The sequence below is a fragment of the Triturus cristatus genome, chromosome 1_1 (genome assembly GCF_964204655.1).
Source record: "Triturus cristatus chromosome 1_1, aTriCri1.1, whole genome shotgun sequence".
In the NCBI taxonomy this organism is placed as follows: domain Eukaryota; kingdom Metazoa; phylum Chordata; class Amphibia; order Caudata; family Salamandridae; genus Triturus; species Triturus cristatus.
The window spans coordinates 267,511,991-267,531,624 of NC_140579.1; positions in this window are offsets into that span (position 1 = coordinate 267,511,991).

Here is a 19,634-nt window from a genome sequence, read left to right on the forward strand (position 1 = left end):
AACCACTCCGCACTACTTCAACTTAGCTCACACAACATCTCAAAACTCCCTCTCGAACACACCAACCAAATTATATTGGATACTGTAAAATAACTTCTCCTCGACAAACGCTTAAAAAATTGATCATGTTGCTCGACCTTAACCTCCTTGTGGTATAACCGCTTGATTAAACTGGATGGGAAAACACTCTTTTAGGACACATGGGTCCAAAAGGGTTATAAATGCTATGCTAGTCTCGGACCTCGTACAAATCTGATTCCCTTTTCCACTCTACAACAAAACTTTGATCTACCTAATATTGAATTTTACAAGTTCCTATGTCTCAAGAGTGTACTAAGTATAGTGAAATTCCCCCCACGAGACAGACCTTCCCACTCTGTTAGGCACCCTTAAAAGAAGAGGCCACACTGCTTCCCACTTGTATAACTAACTCGTTGATAGATATAACAGTCAAGATCTGAGATTATTTAACAGGAATTGGGAAACCCCACTCCCATTCAACAGGCTCCCCCTTATTAATGAAATATCCTGGTGGAAAATCTGGAACTCCTCTTTTGAAGCCAAATCATCCCTGCCGTAGCACAATTCAGATTCTGGTCTATCCACAAAACGTATTGGACACCAGCCAGACTACAAAAACTTGGTTTGAGGGACTCAATCACATGCTGGCATTGTCAGGAAGAACCTGGCGACCTCCAACACATGCTTTTACACAGTAAGAGGACTCTCCCACTATGGACAAACATTCAAGACCTGCTGCGCCAAATCACAAAAGTACCAATAGAAATCAACTTCCTAACAACATTCCTAGAACTACATGCTAAACTCCTCCATGGGGGACTTTGACCCCTACACCTCCTCACTTGCAGATCTTCTCTTCTCCTTTTTTTACCAAAAGTGTTCTCTCTGACTGGAAATCGACCACACCCAAACTTTTGACAAATGGTGGAACTTAGTATGCTCAATCAGAGGGGCTGATAACATCCTACACTCCGAATTCCATGACCTCCCTAGCCCTCGGCGATTAAGGGATGCCTTTGACGAGTACCTACAGAAGAACAAACCAACTTAAAACTCCTCCAGGTCCCTGTCTCCCCCTTTTGTGGGACAAATCCTCCTCATCTACCTTACATCCTGAACTTATTTTAGACTTACCCATCACTCTTTTTTTTTTAGTTCAAAAGGAAGTTTATTAAGAAAACAAATGATACAGTACAGTACAATATGAGGGGGAGGGGTAAAAAAAACAACAGAAGAGGGAAACATAAATGTTAAAAGTGACATGTAAACATATCAAGGTTGGAATGAAAAGGCAGTAAAAACATCCATGTATCTATAAAGCAGTACATTGCAAGTAACACTCAAGTAGCAACGTAGCATTAACCAAATATAACAACATAGTATAAAATATTGATATCTAAGTTATGGAATATCAAGGAGGTCGAGCGACTTCTTGTTGAGCAGGAGTTAAAGAAAAGGAGCGTTTAGCACTGCAATCAATGAATGATGTAACAGGAGACCAAACAATAGAACATTTCATGGCTAGATGAATGGGATGAACACATGCTGTGTCTAATCTGTGATGATAGCACACTGCATACCACGAAGCTTGGAAAGATAAGTTTGTGAAGTTATTCCAATTTTTAGTGATCTGTTGAAAGGCAACCGCCAACAATAGGTCTACAATCTTGGTGTTGGAAGTGTGGTCTTCCCAAATAGGAGAAACGCTACCCAAAAATAGATGTGTGATAGAGAAAGGGATATTGGAATTGAAGATAGAATTAATTTGATCCCAAACAGATGTCCAGAAGTTACGTAGGTGAGGGCAAGTAAAAAGCAGGTGTTTTAAATCAGCCGATGGAGAGGAACAGAACCAACAAGTGTCTGGTACTGTTACATGCCATTTATGTAATACAACCGGGTGTAGCAAAAGCCTGTTGTAGATAAAAAATAATGTTTGCATAACATTTGCTGCTCTAGATGTTTTCCTGATTTTAGACTATATTTTGTTCCATAAAGAAGGCCAATCAACTCCAAGATCTTCCTCCCAGGACAATTCAATCTTGGTCTTTGTTCTAACAAGCTGCGAGGATCGTAAAAAAGTATAAATGTTGGATGCTTTAGGAGATAGAGGAAGAAAGGCCGATAAATTATTAACCTTAGGAGTTATCGGGTTCACTTGAATTTGATTATATGCAGTTAAAAGGGCTTGTGAGATTAAGTTATATTTGGAATGAAAAGAAGGGGGTAAATGAAAAATTTGACTATCCTCAGAAAAAGACAGGGTCCTATTTTGAAAGAACAGTTGGTGTGTCCAAATTAAACCTCTATCTCTCCAAGATTTCCAATAAAAGGGTTTCCCACCAATTCAAATAGATGTGTTATGCCATAAAGGAGTTAAGAAAGGAATCACGATCGATAGGCGATGAGGATGGGGATAAACCCAGAAGTTTGCAAGTATATTTGAGAATAGGAGTAGATAAAGATGGTGGTCTACGTGTGAAAGAGAGGAATTCCATAAAAGAAAAAGGGGAAAGAAAGCAACGTTCAAGTGTTACCCACAAAGGACAACAAGCCAATGAGGAGTCAGAAAGCCATCTAAAAGCTTGGCGAAGTAGGAAAGATCAATGATAAGTGGGGATATCAGGATAGTTAACCCCACCCTCTATTTTAGTTTTTGTTAAATGTAACAGGGACATGCAAGGTGATTTTTTGTTCCACAAAAAAGATTATAATTTTTGGGAACATTTTTAAAGGAATAGGAACAGGGATATTAGAAGTGGTGAATAAAACTAATGGAGCCAGCATCATCTTGATGGTATCCAGATGACCCCACTAAGAGAGATATAGCGGGTGCTATTTTGTGGTTAAAGAGGACATTTTTTGTAAGCATTTCTCCATACAAAGAGAGAGCGTTGTCCAAATCAAAGGAGTAAAGTAAAGACCCAAATATTTAATGTGATGTGAATTTCAAGCAAAGTTAGAGGAGCTAAAATCATCTTTGAATGTATATTTAGTTAGAGGCAATATTTCACATTTATCACGGTTAAGTTTATAACCAGATACAGAGGCAAAAAGCTCCACTTCTTGTAAGAAGGCAGGGACAGAAGATTGAGGATCAGAAAGAAATAATAAGATATCATCAGCATAAGCTGCCAACTTAAATTGAGCGTCTTTAGTTTCAAATCCCTTTATGTCTACATTTTGACGAATCCTGGATAAAAAAAGTTCCAGGGCTAAATTAATAGGGAACGGTGATAATGGGCAACCCTGACGTACCCCTCTTTTTAACTCAAAGTAAGGAGATGAAGTACCATTACCAAAAACAGCTGCTCGAGGATTAGAGTATAGGATAGAAATCAAAGAGATAATTTTGGAGCCAAAACCAAACCATTTCAATGTATGAAAGAGGTACGACCAATTTACTCGATCAAACGCCTTCTCTGCATCCAATGCTATTGTAGCTAATGAATGGGGTAAGCACAAGGCTTTTGATAAAATATCGAAGAATAGTCGGGTATTATCAGAGAGGAGACGGCCTTTAACCAAACCATATTGTTCTGCACCTAATAATTAGGGAAGGAATGATTCAAGACGAATAGCTAGAGATTTGTAAAATAAATTATAATCAATATTTACAAGAGAAATGGGCCTATAATTCTTACAATATTTTGAGTCTTTTCCATCCTAGGATATTAGACAAATTAGAGCCTCTAAAAAGGAACCTGAAGATTTCCCGGACTGTGTAAAAAGATTTAAGAGGTTGAGTAGTTTAGGAAGAAGGATAGGGGCGAAGTGAGTAAAAAATTCAACTGTAAAACCATCAGTCCTGGAGCTTTATCCTTCTTAAGTGATTGTAAAGCACAAATAAGTTCTTGTTGTGATAAATCAGCTTATAGGGGGGAAAAATCTATTTGAGTGTTAAAAGATTTATGCATGCCTGAAAGAAAATGTGTGATATCGGAATCTGAAGGTGTAGTCTCAGGAGAGTATAATGATTTATAGAAAAGAAGAAATTCATTTAATATTTCCGGATCTTTAGTTCGTAATGTGTTATGTTCATAAAAAATAACATCAATATGAAACTTGTTATGTTTAGTTTTGAAGTAATTCGCCAGGAGTTTGCCAGCCTTATTCTGTCCCCCATAGAACTTTGTACTTGACTTCAACAGATATAATGAGGCATTGTCGGTTGACTCCTTACTAAATTGAAATTTTGCCTTAATAAGTTGTGAGAGATAATGCTTGGATTTTGAGGAGTAATAGGAGTGTTCTAGCCTCTTTATCTCAGCCAAAAGGACATTGGAAACCTTACGAGCATTTTTACATTTCCTGGAAACAAAAACAATGATGAAGTCTCTAGCGGCCGCTTTAAAAGCATCCCAAACAACAGAAAAATGAAGATTATCAGTTTGGTTAAAAGAAAAAATAATAATCATTAAAAAATGAAACAAAAGAGAAGTGAAAATTTTGATCAAGAAGTGAGTTATTAAATCTCCATCTTCTAGGTAAGTTAGATTTTGAAATTAGATCCAATTGAAGGGAGATAGGGGCATGATCCGAAATCAGAATAGAGCCAATATCAGCGCTTCTTAAAGCTTGGGATATATTGTGTGGGATAAAAAAATAATCTAATCTGGATTGAGTTTGATGGGCTGGGGAGAAAAATGTGAATTCTCTGGTGGTGGGGTTACAAATTCTCCAAGCATCAATGAGTTTATATTGTTGAATGATTAGAATGAATAATTTATGAGCTTTATGGGGTTTAAAAGAAACCAGTGAATTTTGGTTTGTAAAGGGATCCATCCAGGATAACGTTATCATCAATACACGAGGAAATTTGCTGTGATAAAGAAGACCAGAACAGGCGGCCCTATTGGTGGGTGCGTAAACATTAAACAAGGCTAATGGAACACCCCCACTGGTATTTTAGTATTTAACCATCTACCTTCGTCATCAGATTGTTGAGAAAGCAGATTAATATTTAACGATTTATGACAAAGAGTAAAGACTCCATTACATTTACCATCACCGGGAGAAAAAAAGACATTCGACCCATCCCTTCTTCAACTTTAAAGATTCTATAGCATTTAGATGGGATTCCTGCCAGCAGACAATATCTGCTCCTAGTTTATATAAATGCGTTAATACACGCTGTCGTATGATAGGAGAATTCAGACCTCTGACATTCCACCATATGATTTTCAAGAACATGAGTACAACAGTAAAATGGCAATGAAAGGAAGGCCCACAAAGACTTTCAAAGAACAAAAGTTGAGATTTGTAACATTCCAACTGTAAGAGCATAAAATATATAGATGAAGAAAGATTAAGAACGATAGATATAGAAGTGAGCTAGAGAGAAGACACCAAGAAAAATAGAAAGTGAAAGATAGAAAAGTAGAATACGACACGAAGAAAAAAGGAAAAGAGAAAAAAGAAAAGGGATAAGGATCATGAGAATAGGAAAGACAATAGAGAAAGATAACTAAGCACATAGAAAATCATGTGAGAATAGAATAGCGAACCAGAAGAGGGAAGAAAAGAAGGAAGGAAGTGGAAGAAGAAGTTATAATATAAGAATAGAAAACGTGAAGAAAAGAAAAAGGAGGAAAAAAAAGAATGAAGGTGAAAAAGAAACAATATACCTAATTCAAAAGACATCACAGAGGAGTGGGGGTAGGTGAAGCCACGAGGAACGAATGGCGTGTCCAGACTCAATGAAACGAGGACCAGAACAAACCACAACAAATCAAATAAGGTGAGGGTACATAGTGGGTGCACATATCCAGGGACCTGTAAGAAAGAAATGGAAAAAGAAAGGATAACGCAATTTATCATTACAGGAAAATAGAACAAGCATAATATAAACACAGTACCGAAAAACAAGAGCCAACAAAACAAACGGCTAAGAAGAGATAAATATTCTAGATAGAAGTATTAAACGCTAATGTCTTACACCAATAATAATCAAAAAGAGAATTCAATATATTAAACATGAGAACCAATTAAACAACTGAAGAAGATGAGGCGCCAGAAACTTCCATAGAGTCAGTTTTGCTCAAATTGATGAAACTCTGCAGCTTGACAGGATCTTCGTAGGTCATCGTTTTATTATTATAGGTAACCTTGAAAATGCATAGATGGAGGAGGATCTATATCTGGCACCCATAGCACGTAGAGCATATTTCATGTTAAAAAATTCTTTGCGCCTGTTAGCTGTAGATCTAGCATAATCTTGAGTGAAAAATAATGTAGAGCCGGACCAGGAAATGCGTTGGATAGACTTGGCCGCTGAGAGTACCTTGAGTAAGTCTGTATTCTCAAGCAAGTACATGATGACCCCTCTAGGTCTCTGAGAAGAGGAGGTGTCTGCGCCTTGATGACCGAGTCTGTGGGCTCGTTGAATATTAAGTGAAGTTCCTTCAGGCAAATGCAGTAATTTGGGAAGAAAAGACTTGAAGAAAGATAAAGGGTCTGACCCCTCTTAACCTTCCGGCAAACAATAAATGCAAAGATTATTTCTTCTATTTTTGTTTTCTAAATCTTCGACCTGTTGCTGCAACGATGCAACCTGAGACTGAAGAGTATTGACTTTCTCATGTGTGTGAGAAAAGGAGGAGACATTCTGTTCCACTGTGGTGAGGCGCTCGTTCATTTGAGACCAGTTCCCTGTTAAGAACTGCAGCTTGGAGGAAGTATCTTCCATGAAGGGACGAAGTGCCCTTATCTCTTCTAACAATACTTCCAAGGAAACCGGCGAGTAAGCGAGGTATCCATCTTAGAGAACTGAGAGAAAATTCTAGAATTTTTAATAAACGTATGTGTGATACGTGGCGCAGGGGATCCCAGCTTCCTCAATCTTCCCATAAGAAAGACACAAAAATGAAACGTTAAGATCTATTGATATTGTTAAGCTGGTGAAAACCAAACTATATGCTGTGAAAAGATATTAATGAATGAATTGCCCCAAAATTCAGCACAGGGAGTCTTTTTTCATCGCTGTAAAATTACCAGGACGAATTGCCTTCCGTGAAAGCCTTGACATTTATAACTTCCGCTCTTTCAAGAGACAAAAAGCCCATATGGGGTCTGGAAACACCGCAGTTGAATATAATTCACAACATATAATCCCCTGAGCCAAAACTTCCACTAGGCACAATGACAAGAATAGAGGAAAAAGAACAAATTCCAACTAAAATGCATCACAGAGAAAAATCTGTTCAAATCCAAAGGAGTTTGTAGTGTCCTGCGAGACACGTTCTAGTGTCTCAACAGGAAGCTGTAATCCCAGCCACTCCCTTGAGGGCTGGACACACTGCACCCCACACCCATCCATCACGGGTGTCACGAGTGACGTGGCCCCGTCAATAAAAGAGCCGGAGTGCACGTGCTCGTGGCCAGTTACTACAGTACAGATCCTGGTGTCCGTCACAATCATTGTCGTGATGTGGGCCTGAGGCCCGACTTTACAATGGCAACGAGGCGGGTCTGACCCCGCGTGCCAGCCGCTCGGCGCTGCATCATCCCCCAGGGGGAAGAAAAGTGCCTGCAGTGCGACACCGCCCCTGTCATGCAGTCCACGGCCCCCATGCCACTGCCGTGCGGAGCGAGCCCTGCGTGCCACCCGGCTGTCACTCCTCAACCCGGGAGGATCAGCGTCGTCTGCCGGACGGCTTAAACGAGCACATCACCAGCGCGACGGCCGAGGCAGTGCCGAGGTGGATGAAAATCACCCGGTGCTCATACTGGCACCGCAACGCCGCCGGACTGCCGCCGCTGCAGCCCTGACACCAGTCAGCCCAGCTGCAAGAGGTCAGTGGGGAAATAGAAAAGCGCGCGACAGCGCCACCGCAAGCACCGCGCCAGAGGCAGCCGCGCCTGCAGCTTACACACCGGACAAGAAAAGGAAGCCTCCCGCATGCCCTCGAGGCGAGGCAGTGCCCCCCTGCTCAGTTTTAACAAGGCCCAGAGGGGGGGAGCTCCCTGCTGCTCACCTCTCCCTGCTACTGGCACCGCTTCCCCTTTGTCGAGGCGGTCACTGCCACAATAGAGGAGAGCCCCCGCTCACTACAATAGACTGTCAGAGGCTGAGAGGTGGCGATAAGAAAGTGGACAGTCGCCTCGTGCCTCCTCCGTCAGCGAGGCATTAGCATAGGTCTACAGGCTGCCCGCGCGAGTTGGAATGCCCATGACGAGGCATGTCTAAGCCCGCCCCAGCCCTAGGAGGCCTGCCCGAGCAGTCCCAGCAACGCGCTGCCTAGCGCCCGAAGAAGAGGAGCAATCTACCAGTAAGGCACTTGAACACCCCAGCGAACACCTCATGTCCCAGCGGAGCTCCTGCAATGACCTCGCCTCCTGAGCTGCCAGGGTTCTGCAGAGAGCATAGTCCCAGAGACATATCAAGTACCCGCAGTGCTTTCCCTACCTGCGGAAACACCCGCTATCGACTCCGCCATGTGCCCGGGAGGAAAAGGAGGGTGAGGCGACTGCACACCGACGTTTTCTGCATGCACAGCTCGCAGCGAGCGTGACTCCAGCGAAGAGAGCCCCGGCCTGGGAGATGCCTGCAGCGCCACCTGGCTGACACGAGCGGCATCGCACCTGCCATGTGAAGCGGGGATGAGCAACTACCGGAGTGACAGTCTCTACGCGGACATACCCGCTGCCACGGCCTAGAAAGCGGCAGCAGCACCACCTGGTGGTCAAGGTGCCACACCGCATAGGCTGCACACAAGCAGGCAAGCCAGCAGAACACTGAATGCACCCCGTGACCCCCCAAAAAAAAAAAAAAAAAAAAACGAAACAAAACCCGGATCTGCCTGCTCAGTGCCAGAAGCAGCAGCGTGCCTGCACCAGGGAGGAACACGGAACGCCAGCAAGGGTTGCCCCCTAGTCAAGCTAACGCCAGACTCCGTGGAAGAGCTCCAGCACCTGGAAGCCCAGCACGGCACGAACTCTGGGACACCTCAGCCAACCCGGACACCAGGTGCACACCCATGCGCAAGGACACCCCAAGAGGAATACAACGCAGGGCACGCTGAACAGGCAACCAGCCATACCCCCTGCGCCAAGTAAACCACACAGTGTTCTCGGCCTCCACACTGCAGCCCACAGACAGTCGCTGCACAAAGCCCTGCGCCACCTCCGACAGCACCCAAAACCTGCGGCAATGGCAGTCAACAGATCCGAGGAGCGTACCGCCACCACCAGGAAGACTGCCTGCTCACACCCGGTAGCTAGGACTGCGCCAGGCACAACACGACGTGCCCTCAGAGGAGGATGATCAGAGGGTGGCCCTCTGCACCCTGCCATTGAGAACAGCCTGGACGCCTTCAAAGAACGCAAAGTCTTCAGGTAGCTGTCACACCTTGAGCAGCAGGGGAAACCGGTGCCAAGCGGACACCACCGGTGGCTGTTTGACTGTACCTCCAGCAAAGACACTGACAGGCACAACTGCCGACCACAGGCACACCAGTGCCAGAAGGGAGCACCCAAGGCGAAGACGGAGCGCACATGGTCTGAAGCTCGCAGAAGACCACACCAGTGAATCCGACAACACGGGCAGGCGCCCGGGAGATAGAAGCATCTCCGCAACGAAACACAGCTGAATGCAGCACAGAGAGCGACCACGTCCCCACTGCACCAGCGAAGCCCCGCAGTGGGCCGAAAGCAACAAGGTCCTCCTCAACACTGCCTCAAGATGGAGTCGGCGGTGACCCACAACAGGCAAGAAAGGAGTCGCACCCGCAGCAGCCCGAAAGCGACACAGTGTCCACGACACAGTGTCCTCCTCAACGAAACACAGCTGAGCGCAGCACAGAGAGCGACCATGTCCCCACTGCACCAGCGAAGCCCCGCAGAGGGCAGAAAAGCAACACAGGGTCCTCCTCAACACTGCCTCAAGATGGAGTCGGCGGTGACCCACAACAGGCAAAAGAGGAGTCGCACCCGCAGCGGCCCGAAAGCGTCACAGTGTCCGTGACACAGTGTCCTCCTCAACACAGCCTCAAGATGGAGTCGGCGGTGACCCAAGACAGGCAAGGAAGGAGTCGCACACTCCACGTGGCGGCCGCCACAGCAACAGGCGCTCCCACGCCAGCGACACGCGACTGGACGTCACGTCGCCCAGCAAGCAAGGAGCGCGCCGGAGCGAAGGCAGAAGCCGGCGCCATGACAGCGCCGCCTCGAGGTCCAAGCACAACGCCCTCGAAGAAAGAAGAGTGACAGCCCTGTCACCCTAAAAAAACCGGAAGACACAGGTAGACTGAATAGACCGGAAAAAGGAGAAGACCGGGGACTCACAGCAAGCCAAGAGCTCACCCTGACACATCTGACAGCCACCAAGGCGGACCACCGTCCCTGGACACAGCCTCACAGGAGAACCGAACGTAAGCCGCAGCAGTCACAAACCGCGTCTCTCCGCAACACGTCTTCAGGTGAACGGCCACTCCCCAAGCGTCGGCTGCCCAAGTCAAGGGGCATCCCTGCTCCTGTCCGCAGATGCCATGGGTGAAGATCTGCCCTGAGTGTCCGTCCTCACACCGCCTCAAGATGGAGTCGGCAGTGGCCCCCAAGCCAGGCAAGAGAGGATCAACACAATCTACGTGTTAAGCCGCCATGGACACTCAACATCAGCAAGGCGGAAGCACGGGGCTGCCCAGGTCCATCCTAACATCCGAGCTCTCCCAGCAAAGCACCAACACCTGTCATTCCGAATCACCACATGGCTGGCAACCGTCACCCATGCCAGCCATCGGCACATGCGTCAAGCACCACTCCCTGAGTACCGATGGACTGGAGTCCTTAACCGTTGCCACACAAGCCGACTAAATGGAACCCAAAACCTCCTGTGAACCTGGCCTACACCGGAACCGCGGCAGCGAGTGCAAGTCTTGGCCAAGACTCATCCACCCGTGAGGGTTGTGCGTGCGACCAAGCAACGGCTCCTCGGCGGTCCTGCAGCTGCCCCCAGACGGCACACAAGCAGCGGCTCCAGCGCAGCCTTCCTACAGAATCCCGCAGCAACCCCGACGACGGGCCTCCCCAGGCGGGAGAGCGAGAAGAGACATTGCCCCACCGACGGGGTACCGATCACAGCCAAGCGTTCCACAGGGACAGTCGGTCCAGCAACACCTCCGTGAACTCTCACATTAGACCCCGTCCATGATCATGACGCAGCCCACCAAAAGAACTCGTAGATCTCACCACAGACCATCACCGACGTCAGCCAAGAGGAAGCCATGCCAGACCCGTCATTGTCAGCGAACGGACGATAGGCAGCGGACGTCTCCAAGCCAGCGGTCGTGCCCTGAGCCCCTCAGGTTAAACTACGAGTGCCCGCGGAGAAGGTTCTGTTGCAAGCCCAGGCCACCGGCCAACGTCTGATGTCGCCCTGCCACCTGACTCGAGAAGCTGATGGACCCTGTGGTATTTCATCAACTGTGTTGTTCCCCGCAGGTTGGACTTGACTCTTTGTTTTGTCCTTCAATAAAGTTGGGGAGGAATGTAGTGTCCTGCGAGACACGTTCTAGTGTCTCAACAGGAAGCTGTAATCCCAGCCACTCCCTTGAGGGCTGGACACACTGCACCCCACACCCATCCATCACGGGTGTCACGAGTGACGTGGCCCCGTCAATAAAAGAGCCGGAGTGCACGTGCTCGTGGCCAGTTACTACAGTACAGATCCTGGTGTCCGTCACAATCATTGTCGTGATGTGGGCCTGAGGCCCGACTTTACAGAGTTAAGATATTGATGCTGCGTCATAAACTGATTTCCAGAACATATTCCTGTCAGGAACAGAGCCGGAGAGAGCAATAATTGGCCAAAAAGAAACCCTCACAGGCAAAGAGAATTCACAAAAAAGGCTCTGTATATATTGTATCCGCATGTTGCTGAGTGCCTGTAATGCCATAAGGAGAAAGAAATTTCAAATGCACAGGCGCGCTTTAATTCTCCTCACCGGAGTGCCTCTTCATGAACGGGATGTCACAGCCAAGATGGCGGCCGCGCTCAACGCCTCAGAAATGCCGAGCATGGCACATTAAATACTTGAAGGTGGTGCAGGTCAGGGCATCTTCCGATGTTAAAGACCGCTCACCAAATGCAGAAGGTGAACCGCATTCAGTGGTTATCTCAACCCGCTTGGGAGAGCGTTACTCGAACGCCGCCATACGCGTCGGGCTCCAAGCCACGCCCTCCCTTACCCACCACTCTCTTCTCTTCTCCTCCCATAACACCCCCTCACTCTCTATCTCTAACTCTTTTTCTCTTCTTCTCATGAGCCAGAGGACTTGGTTTGCGGTACATTCCATTCCATCTGTTGCAATTTTGACTGACGCGACCCACCAAATGCTTGATGTAACTATCTACACGGCAAACACAAGGAGATGAAATAACAACTTTGTATTTTCTCCCATCCACGCGTAATTTCGTACATAATGTTGTCAATGATATTATCATACGGAGAATGATGTCTTGTACTTTACTTCCCAGGACACCTGGAGTGTACGGATCTTTTTGTATTGCTCTGTTCTTTGGTTAGTTTTGTAAAATAAACAAAAACTATCTGAACACCTGTGTTCCCACTGTTGCCGAAGGGGCTAGGAGACTGACAAAAATGGCACTCCCAGAGACTGCAGTGAGCATTATTTTAATAACAAGTTGGGAAACAGTGCCCGATATGTTTTGACTTGCACTTTGGTCACGTCAGGGAGCAATCAGCCACAATATCAAAATATACAGTGCTGACAGAATGATAAACATAAAGAAGGTTTCAAGGTTACAAATTGCAAGAACGGTCACACATTGCACTTTTCAAGATGCACCTGATTAATTATGTTGAAAATAATTGCAGGTTTGTGACATAGCCATAATCTAATTGTGGGTGGCCCTGTGAAAGTCGAACGCTTTCTAACTGGTTGAATGAAAAGTCAATGTAATCACCTCTAAATAAACAATGCCATGCTTTCAATCTTAACACCCACAAAATAGAAAGAATATAAAAAAATGAAACTAAAATAAATAAGAGAATATAATGACAATTAGGTGCTGAACATCAGGCTAAATATAGAGAAAGGGCACCATCTTGAAATTAGGTGCCCTGTTCTGACCTTAATGTCTTATTATTAGATGCATGCTGAATGGTAAATACCCTGTAATACAAACCTGGGGTGAAGGAAAGTGCCTCTTTTTGCATGGTTGGCCCCCACTTTTTTGCCTTATCTGATTTTGAACTGGGCTGCTGCTAACCAGGTTCCCCGTTCCAAATCTCCTTTCCAAACACTATATAATGATTGGCACAACTTCAGTTACCTCCGCAAGTCCCTAGTAAATTGTAACCTTTGTACCAAGGGAATCGGTACTTGAGAGGGTCCTCTGGGGCTGCAGCACTGTTTTTGCCACTCCAGGGACTCCTCATCAAGGTTATGCACTCTGCCACTGCAGGCTGTGTCTCTTGCTGCAGAGAAATCCAAAGGGTCGCCATGGCACACAGCTATGTGTGCCACTGTGTGCCATGCCACCCATACACTGCATAGGATATATGTAAGTCACACCTACTTCAGATCTTTATCCCTAAGGCAAGGTGTACTACATCCTATGTGATGGCATATCAGCATGAGCAGATATGCTCCTACAATGTCCAGTCTATTCTGAGATATTGTAAGTGTACAGGGAAGCCATATGGAGTACATGGGCTGGATACTTGTCAAAACGGGTTTCCTGGCTTCATAATGGCTTCACTGATTTCTAAGAGGTTTGGTTGTGTTGGAAATGGCCATTTTTGCAGGGTTATCCCCACTTTTTTCGCTTCTTCCCCCTATTTTTCCTGACCTATTTCTGTTGGCTTTAGGACCCTGGGCACTTTATCACTTCTGACCAGCGCTAAGGTGCATATGCTGCTTGTATAAATTGTTATTATGATTGGTTACCTCTGATTGGCATATTTAATTTACTGGTATGTCCCTAGTAAAGTTCACTGAGTGTGCAAGGGCCTGTAAATCAAATGCTATTAGTGGGTCTGCAGCACTGATTGTGCCACCCACATGAGTAGCCGTGTAAAGGTAACTCAGACCTGCCACTGCAGCGTCTACATACAGTTTTAAAGTTGCCAGGTCAACCTGGCAAGTGCACCCACTTGCCAGGCCCTAATCTTCCCTTTTTTCACATATAAAGCACCCCTTAGGTAGTCCCAAAGTACCCCCATGGTCGGGGTGCAGTATATGTAAAAGGTAGAACATGCGCTGGTGTTTTATATGTCCTGATAGTGAAAGACTGCCAATTTCTTTTTTGACTATTGAGAGGCTATCTGTCCCATAGACTAACATGGGAGTTACTTTGTAGCATCTTACAAGTATAACTTACAAGTATAACTTTCCATTGGGACAAGATAGAGATGTGGAGCTTAGGCTCTCTGAACTCAGAATTTAATAACACATCTTTTTAGGGAGATAGTTTTTAAATTGTGTGTTTCAAAATGGCACTTTTAGAAAGTAGGTATTTTCCTAGTTAAGCATTGTGTGTGCCCCTGCTGGTTTGTGTATTGACTGTCTGGTTTTGGAGTGAAAGGGGCTGGGGATGTGCATTCACTATAGACATCCACAAGAGGGGGTTGAGGTGTGCCCTGCCTTTCCTGGGTGACTCAGAGCTGAGCTGAATCGACCTTGGCTGCATTTAGAGTGGTGGGAGGAGTTTCACTTACACCTGAATAGAAAGTGTCTCCACTGCACAATGCTGACTCCACCTCCTGCAGTAGACAGGACAGAGCTGGTTCGGACTGGGTTCAGAGACGCTTGCCACAAAGAGAACAAAGACAAAATGGGTAATTAGCAGTGGACCTTAACGCTCAAAGAATTAGATCACTTCTGGACTCAAGCGGAAGCTTTGCCAAGGAGAAGAGCTTGAGAGCTGTGAGGAATGTGAGGAAGAGTACTGCCCCTTTGCTGTGTGCTGTGTGGGGTTGGCCTGCAGTTGTTGCTTCTGCCAAGGAAAAGACAAAGACTGTAACTTTGCTGAGAAACCTGCTTGAAGAAGAACTTCAAGGGCTTGTGTGTGCTGGCTTCCTTTTCTGAAGTCTCAGGACACAAAGACCTCACTCCCAGCTCTGTTGAACTCCACTGGTGTTCTGACCTGCCAGGAGTTGCCTGTTCCGGTTTTAAGCCTTTGGAGGTTGTTCCTGCTGTTGGAAGCAACCTAAGAGAAGCAAGAAAAACAATCTCTGACACTGTCAGCAATGCTGCAACCTGCGCTGAGGCCAGGGGCACCGCATGTGAAGTGCATGACGCACTGCCCCTCCTGCACCGCAGCTCCGACACCCTTCAATGCCTGCAGTTATAGGCCTTCCCAATGCCAGCGCTCGCATCAACGCCATCACAGCCAGCACCTGCATCCCGTTATCGTGGAGCCGATAACTGCTGAGGGTGACGCCATGAGTTTCAGACTTTACATCGCCCCACTGGAACCCACACCTCACTGCCAACGCAACCTGTTGCCTGCTCGCAGACACGACGCCTCACCTCCCTCGTGGCAGCCAGGGAGCTGGCCTCAACCTCGGCACTGAAACCTTATCTCCACAATGCCATGCATCATCCACAGACTTCTTTCAAGGTACTGTTGTTTGGGGGTCCGTAGGACTCAGTGGCCGACGTTGCGATGTTGTAATAAGCCCCAGGTGGAGCTATGTGTTTGCTACAAGTTCTATTTTTGGAATAACTGTTCTCAAGTTGTAATTTACTACATGTTGGATTTGTGTCATTGTGGTCTAGTTAGGTTTAGATGAAGATACCTTATTTTTCTAAACTGGTGTGGTGTTCATTTGTGTTGCCTTCACTGTATCACTGTGTGTTTTGAGTACAAATACTTTACAAATTGCCTTTGGGATAAGCCTGTCTGCTTGTGCCAAGCTACCAAGGGGGTGAGCAGGGGTTATCTAAAGTATGTATCCTCCATACCCTGACTTTAAGCAAAGGTCCCTACTTGGACAAAGGTATATACCTCTGCCAATTAGAGACCCGTATTTCTAACAGCTACCAAACACATTTTAGAGGGTCCCCATAATACCTACCAAGTGCTGGTGTGGTCTCTGACTTTCTTTTGCCAGTCTGCCACCACCGGACATGTTTCTGACTTCATGGGGGGAGAGCCGGCGACAAAGCCTGCTCTGGTCATAGGTGCTTCACACCTCCTCAGGACAGGATGGCGTTCCTGGGCAGGAAACTTCAAAGGAGAGGCCACTTTTAAAATACAACCCAGGAACCTCCAGATGGCGGGGGAAGCCAATCCCCCTTTCCTGCTCCACGTTAGGCAGAAAAATTAGATTAGGAGGAATGACCCCACTTACCCTACACCACCACTTGGGCGTGCCGGGCAAGGTGATCCCCTCTCCTGAAATTCCACCATCTTTGGATGCTGGAGAAACAGTCTATCAGGGCTAGGGTAGTGCCCCTTCCCACAGGAAGTGGTCACTAGAGGGTGGAGACACCCTAAAGGTAGGTAACCCATTGGCTACTATCTGTCCCCCTTGTAACACCCCTAAAATTTGTATTTAGGTGGCACCCCAAGACCTTAACATCAGATTCGACGGACAAGAGAAGACCAGGACAAAGATGACCCACTGCACGAGAACTTAAGCCCTGCTGCAGAAGAAAAAGGTGCCAAAACCTGCCTGCTGCCTCAGGGACTCGACAGTTGCTGCCTGTTGTGTCGTCCTGGACCTAAAAGGAGTCCTAGAACCTGGAGCACCTCTAGCATTCAGGAAATCTCTGAGAAGCTCCCTTGGAGGCAAGGTATCACTCCTCTGCACACCTCAGGTACCGATTCTGGGTTTGACTTTAGTCTACTTCCTGCTTCCCGACGACCTTGATGCAGCATCAAATCAAGAAAAGGTACAACAACTCTGGAGGGTCATATCTGTCTCCACAGCAAGTTTGCAGACACCAGGACCTACCGGAGCCATAGTGTACCAATTCCCGGGGTACCGTATCCCAAACGGTAAACACCAAGAACAGCCACACCGTACTCCCATAGCACCAGAAGCAAGCACCCATTGAGGAACATCGAGATACCTGAAACCCACTTCCTGAGTGGCCCAGCTGTCACGAGAGCACTTCTCCAAGTTGCCTATTCCTGACCGCGAGGTCCTTAAGATGCCTGGTAGGCCTGTTCGCGATGCACCCGGCCGCATCAGCTCTGACACGCTGCGGACCCATGGTCCCCAAGCCCTTGCGACCTCCTCCATCAAAAGAGCCCCGTCAGACTGACCTGAAAGTCTTCCTATGCTGTGTACTTTCACGTGGCCCCCTTCAACTTTAAGTACAAGCTTCCAAGACCCTCAGCACTCTTCTCCCGGCCGATCTGGGACCCTCCTGAACTTCTGCTGATGGAACTTTGGACCTGCTCTCAACATCGGCCTGAATGAGAAGATTAACATTGTGAAAGCATTGCCTGATTTTATATGCATTTCTCTGCTTTTTCCCCATTGTTTGCAATGGTATGTAATTGCGCACAAAAGTGAAATATTTTTCCGAACTTTCAAAAATCGGAACTCTGAAAGTACTTACCTTAGAACTATGGGGCATATTAACAAGGGCTTTAGCTCTGCTTTTTTGGCTTTAAAAGCCAAAGAAGCAGAGATAAAAATATCGCCCTATCAACAACAGGGTGCTAACATGCAAAATCGCATGTTTGCACCCTTTTTCACTATGCTTCCCTTTGCATCTCTAATGAGATGCAAAGTGGGCGTTCCAGAGCAAAATAATAGGAGAAATGTCGCTATGTGACATTTCTCCTATTATCAAGCTTCACGCTAACCCTGTTAGAGACAAAAAAAGCAGCGCTAACCACGGTTAACGCTGCTTTTTCACGTCTGCTAATTTTCAGACTTAGCCATGTAATTCAATGGGAGGTGAATCCAATGGGAGGTGGATTACATGGCTAAATCCACCATGGGCTATCAACAATGATATCCCTATCCTTGTAGTTTTATCGCTGCATTGCCAGCGATAACCTCCCAAAATGCCGCTATCGCTGGATTTTTTATCGCCTAGGTGGTTAGCGTTGTTAATGACGCGATAACCAGGCGATATTATCCAGCGATAGCGTGCGTTAAAAAAATTAACGCTAAGCGCCCTTAGCCTTAATTTTCCCTGTTCCTTGTTAATATGCCCCTATGTTCTTGGTCTTAAAAATCACAAAAAATACAACATTATTTTTATAAATTGGTCTGAGAGTGTGTCTCATTTATTGCCTCTGTGAGTACAACAAATGCTTAGCACTAACTTATGATCAGCCTAACTGCTCGCCATCACTACCACAAAAAGATAATCAGAATTATCTGCTTTTACCTCTGTATACCATTTGGGAATTCCCTTGACAGTGTACTTCATTTTAGTACACTATGGTGCAGATTCCGATCCGTTAAAAATAATTTGCGTACGACCCGTATCCATATTTGTTTACGTACGAGTCGTAGAAGCACCGTACAAACGGTCAAGTACGATTCGTCCGTGAAAAATAACTACGAATAGCGTCGGGAAAAGTCTACGAGAGTGCGTCAGAAAGTGTTCACGTCCGAATATCGTCGGGAAAAGTGTACGAGAGTGAGCCGGACATTTTTACGTGCAAATCGGAAAACACAAGTCCGAGCGCGCAAGTACGATCCCGACCGTCCGTCCGAATACACAATCGCACGTAAAAAGGCCCGTACGGAGCCAATGCAGGAGCACACATGTACATGGGTAGACTCATGCCCGTGTACGAGCCGTACAGCCCCCCACCCCCAAAATGTCAGCACCGTACACCACCCTGTCCGCACTGTACCCCAGCCCCGCCACTGTACGCGCCGTACACCCCCATGTACGCGCCGTACCCCCCATGTACGCGCCTAACCCCCCCTGTCTGCACTGTACCCCAGCCCCACACCTGTACATGCCGTACCCCCCCATGTACGCACCGTACACCCCCCCATAGGCGCATCACCCCCATGTACGTGCCGTACCTCCGCATGTACGCGCCGTACCCCAGGGCCGCACGTGTACGCACCGTACCCCCACCGCATGTACGCGCCTTACCCCCATGTACGTGCCGCACCTCCGCATGTACGCGCCGTACCCCAGGGCCGCACCTGTACGCACCGTACCCCCACCGCTTGTATGCGCCCTCCCCCCCATGTACGCGCCCCCCTCCCCCATGTACGCGCCTTCCCCCATGTACGTGCCGTACCTCCACAGGTACGCGCCGTACCCCAGGGCCGCACGTGTACGCACCGAACCCCCATCGCATGAACGCGCCGCACTCCAACACCGTACCCCAGCACCCTCACCCAGCATCGCTTATGTACGGATCGTACCTACGCGAAAATGACTCTTACAGACCAGAACACTGTAAAACAGCACAAGGAGGGTCAATTTGACTCGGACAACACCACAAAACACGTCTACATGACAAAATACATCTCAATGACTGACCTGGCACATCCAAACAGAGGCCCCAAATCACAACCACCACTTATAACACACCCATCAAAATTCAAACACAGCCACACCCAAAAATGGACCAATAAAAAGGCCCCACACACACAACCCATGAGCCTTTGCAACAGACCCACTGCTGCCAGACCCCACTGAGAAACAACTCC